The following is a 5,536-nucleotide window of genomic DNA, read 5'->3' on the forward strand; positions in this document are numbered from 1 at the left end:
TAGGTGACTTCAAAACCCTACTATCTCCAACTGACAGGTGAACTGGACAAAGAATAGAGAGGCATATGAATGAAAAGACAACTTACATCAAATGGACCTAACAGACATCTACACAATATTCCACCCTATCACCAGAGAATACACTCTCTATTTAGCAGTCCCTACAAGTTTCTCTAAAATTGACTACATAGTGGCACACACAAAAAAATTCACAACAAATACAAAAAAATTGAAATAATTCCATGCATTCTATCATACCACTTGGAAGCTAGTCAGTCTATTAATAACTGAAGATTGAGGAAATCTACAACCCCCTTCCAGTTTCAACTGGTCAACATACGGTAGAAATGAGGAATTCAATTGGAGACACTTAGAAAATATGGTTCAAATTCCTTCCTAGTCCTATAAACATAATGGTACTACTAGTCCTAATGCTCTCTATAGGCCTAGTGCAGCAATAACCTGAGAGAACTGGAATCAGCTAGAAAATTAGCCTCACTATCATAATATTTAGGTGTAATGGATATGTTCTTTAGAATATTTTTCTCTTTATAGTCATCTGCTCTCCCCAGAGTCCAAGATAGCCCTTTGTATTCACCATGTTGCTCTAATTATTATTTCCACTACAGTGATGGGCTCCACACTTCGTGTATTAAACAAAATCCTCACTCTTGTAGAGGACTGGGAAATATTAACATAATCAACCTAGACTCCAGCTATATCTCTTAATATGTAAAAGTTTCAGGAGACCTTGTGCAATACCAGTGGGCATCCTCCTGACTGTTGGTTTCTGGGGAACTCATACAACCCCCATGATCCTAAACATATCTTGACATATGTCTCAGCTTCTATTACCTGAACACAGAAACTTATTTTTCAGGTGCGGGCAAACATTTCTCCCAGGAGAACAAGAGCTACTGGTATTGGTCCAGCTGGTGGTCAATCTGGTATTATTACCTGGAGTCCTCTCAATCAGGAGATGTCCTTGCTCCTCCTCTCTCATCAGCATCTAAACATCAGAGCCCATCACCACTGACATCCCCACCCACAGTAGTCAAGGAGATATAAGCCTTGCTTTCTGGACTGCCATCTTCATTCCTGGGGTCATGACCAACATCACTGTGTGTTTTTAATCGTATCCACTGATTCCTGGCTACTAGGAACCCAGCCCTGGCTACCAACTTCTGGTTTTCTTTATACTATAACTTTCATTGAGTTCTTGACACCTCCCAACATTTCAGACCCAGAACTTAACCATCTTCTATGCCTCCTCTAATTCCACAAGTGTAATTGCCTGTGATTTTAAAAGTTGGCCATCAAGTGTGTGTTGCCTATGACTTTAAATTGGCCCATGAGTGTGTGAGAGTATTTAGAGGAGACTTTGGATCCCTGATGAGCACCTTATCTGGAGCCTCATATAATTCAATCACTAATTACTCCTTCCATGAGAGTTGAAAAGATGAAAGGGGCCCTTGGTGCGTGACCTCCTCAGTTACTGTATTTATTTGTGGGCTCCTTGCCGATTCATGTTTGCCACTAATTGGACTGATATATATACTCTGGTCCTCCTGAGTCCTCAAATGGCTATCTTACTTGTAGATCAATAATCGCCTTTATAGCTTCCTACCAGCCTGTTCTGGGAGAAATGTGCCCCAACTCTGATTCCCATTCTGGAAGGTTTAGACATTTAAGTGTCCAACTATCTGCTGGTATTCCAAAGTCAGCTTGATTCTCAGGTGGCTGTCATTCTTCAAAGTAGGAGAGGATTAGATCTCCTTACTTCTGAAAAAAAAGGGAAATTTGCTTGTACTCAGAAGAAGAATGTTACTTTTATATAAACCAGTCTGGGGTAGTACAGAGTGAAATCTGTGACTTACATGAATGGATACAGAAACATAACAAAGCCTGGATTCAATCTAGCCAATTTGAGACAGTTACTGGGGCTGGACAAGTTGGATCATGCCTTTAATTGGACTCCTTGTCATGATAATCTTGATCCTGTTTGGTCTTTGCATTCTAAATTGCCTAGTCCAGTCTGTTACATCAAATCTAGAGGGCATAAAACATCAGGCATAAGATCTCAGAAACCAAATATTTAATAAGATAAATCTTTAAGGATTGGTGCCTTATGTGATATTCAACAGGCTCTAAAAGGGGAGAATGAAGAGGAAAAATACATACTCATGCATTTGGTGTCATTTGCTACACATTTAATATTGTTTCATACTTTAGGACAAAGTACCTTATCGTTGTTTTAAGAGTTTGCTAAGAGTTGTACTGGAAGAGGAAGTAAAAAGGAAAATTGAGAACAGAAGAGGCCAGAAACAAATACTGCAGCTGTCTAATGGAACATCTGTGCACAATTGTCCTGTTTGCTGCAATAAATCCATTGTCAAGAATATCTCAGCCTCTGCCCACAGTATCTGCTACTACAAAGTGGTGTTACCACTTAACCACAGAGGTAATATCCCTTCAATGGTTTCAGTGCATATATACTTTGATATTAGATGTAACATAGCCATACTTTAAACCCACCAATAGTGGAACTGCTAAGAAATGACATGAGAAAACCTATAAAAACTATGAATTTCTATAACTCAGGTCCCAGGACTTTAGAGCACCAGCTCCTCTGAGACCATTAGAATGAAAAAAACAAGAGTTCAACTCTCCAAGTGAATGTTTTGGTCTCTTGACTTCCTGATTTTTTCATAACAGTTTTTTTAGATGATTTTACTACTACTTTCATCTCTCTCTCTCTCTCGCTCTCGCTCTCTCTCACACACACACATAATGTATCTGTATAAAATCTATGAATCACAAATGAGAGAACACATACAGTATTTTTCTTTATGAAACTGGCTTAAATTTTTTAATGTAATTATCTTCAGATGGGTTCATTTTGGTGCTAACAATATAACTTTGTGTTTTTGATGATTAAAAATATTCCATTGTGTATATATACCACATTTTCTTTATCCATTCCTCTGGTTGTTGGATACTTGGTTGGTACTATAACTTACTTATTGAGAATGGTGCTGTGATAAGTACTGAAGTGCATTTTGATATGCACTTTGATTTTTACTTAGAGTCCTTCTGTAAATAATCAGGAGTGGTATAGTTGGCTCATACCACAAATTTATTTCTAGTTTTCTTGGGGAACCTCCGTATTGATTTCAATAGTGGTGACCTAGTTCATACATCCAACGGCAATGTATTAGTGTTCCCTTTGGTCTACATCTCAGCAGTTTTCTTTTTTCTTAATGATTGCCATTCTGACTGGAAAGAGATAGTTTTATTTTGCATTTCTCAGATGAGTAGTGAAGATGAGCCTATTTTACTATGTTTTTTTTTGGAAATTTGTAGTTTATTTTTGAGAACTACTCATTTTATTAGTCCATTTTTTGATTGGGTTGTTTGTTTTTTTTTTTAATTGTTTTTGAGTCCTTTGTATAATCAAGGTATGAATCATCTGTCAGATATATAACTATCAAATTAATAGCTACTCTATTCTGTAGCCTGTATCTTCACTTGATCACTTTTTTCCTTTGCAGTGCAGAAGCATTGTAATTTCATGAGCTCTTATTTGTCAATTGCTAGTCTTATTTCCTGCCTGAGCAACTGGAATATTTTCCAGAATGTCATTGCCTATGCCTATATTGCAAAGTGTTTTCCTTACTTTTCTTCAAACATAAGAGTTTCCAGCGTTGCAAATAAAATATTTGATCTGTTTGGAATTTAGTTTTTGTACAGAATAAAAGATAGGAATCTAGTTTCATTCACCTACAATTGGATAACCAGGTTTTCTGGCATGATTTGTTTTCTTTTCTCCAATATATATCTTCAGCATCTTGGTGAAAAATCAGGTGACTACAATTGTGTGAATTTATATCAGAGTCATTTATTCCATTGATCTATGTTTCCGTTTCTGTGTCAGTACTATGGTGGTTTTGTTACAGTGTTTCTGTTGTGCAACATGAAAAGAGTTATGGTGATAACTTTAGTAGCATTTTTTTTTTTTTTGGTTTTTTGTTCAGACTTGCTTTGGCTATTTGGTGTCTTTTGTGATTCCATATTAAGTTAATTTTTTCTATTTATATAAAGAATGGTGTTGGAATATTTATGGGGGCATTGAATTTATAGAAGAATTTGGCTCTACAGTCATTTTCACAATATTATTTCTTCCAATCCACGAGCATGTGAGGGCTGTCCATGTTCTAGGGTCTTAAAGTCCTTTCTTCAGTATTTTAAGGTTTTCATTTTAGAGCTCTTTCATTTCTTTTGTTACGTTTGGTTCAAAGTTTTTTTGTTTTATGAGGAAATAAATTTTTCTTTTTAACTTATTTTTAGGAAGACTACTGATTATATGTTAATTTTATCTTGCCACTTCGCTGAAAATGTTTTTCTTAAAAGTCTGAGTTGTCTGAGGGAGTCTTCTGGGTCTTTTATACACAGAATAATACCATCTAAAAATAGATAAACTGATTTCTTCTTATGCTATTTGTATTACTTTCACTCACTTCTCTTGTCTGTTCATTTTTTTAAAATTTTATTTATTATTTTTACATGTATGTGTGTATTGCTTGCATGTAGGTAAGTGCACTCATGTCATGCAAAGCCCACAGAGGGCAGAAGAGGCTGTTGGATCTGGAACTGGAGTTACAGACAGTTGTTATCTGCCATGTGGATTCTGGGATTTGAACCTGGGTCTTCTGCAAGAGCAGCCGGTGTTTTTAACCACTGAGCCATCTCTCCAACCCCTGTTCTAACTCTCTTAAAGGAACACGTTGAATACAATTTAAAATACTGGACATCCTTGTCTCATTTGGTTTGGAAATCTTTCAATTTTTTGGTTATGGATCTGATATATAGTCTTTATTATATTAAAATATATTCCTTGTGTAACTACTCTTCAAAGCTTTAATTATTAAGGGATGCTGATGGCTTGTTCTCTTAATCAGTATCAATTGACATTATTTTTTGTAATTTTGGTTTGAGGTCTATTTTGTTAGATATGAAACAGCAACAATAACATGTTTCCTAATTCCATTTGCTTTGAATATCTTTTTCTGTTCTTTTCATCTAAGTTGTCTCTATTTTTTATGATAAAATGAATTTTTTGGAGGCAAGAAGTAGATGGATCATGTTTTTAAATCCAATCTGGTAATTTATGTCTTTTGATTGAAATATTAAGACTATTAATACTCAGAGTTATATTTGATTATTATTTTATTGCTTTTTAAATTTTCTTCCCATTCCTCATTTATTTAACTAATGTTCCAGCTTCGTCTCTTTCCTGTAGCCTCATGGGTATGTCTGTCTTTCTTGTCAATCTGAATGTGTACTCCCGCTATGTTCTATAGAGCTAGCTTAGTGGTCATGGATGTTTTAACTTGTTTTATCATGGAGTTTTCCTTCTTCCTGCTTTCATATGTGATTAAGTTTCCCATTTTCAGCTTTCCTTAGAGTTTATTTGTTCTGTATAATCACTGAGGTTTTCTATAATATTTTTATTGAATTTCATACAGTTTATTTTGAT

The sequence above is a fragment of the Nannospalax galili genome, unplaced genomic scaffold (assembly GCF_000622305.1).
Source record: "Nannospalax galili isolate Female #2095 unplaced genomic scaffold, S.galili_v1.0 scaffold128, whole genome shotgun sequence".
NCBI classification, from domain to species: domain Eukaryota; kingdom Metazoa; phylum Chordata; class Mammalia; order Rodentia; family Spalacidae; genus Nannospalax; species Nannospalax galili.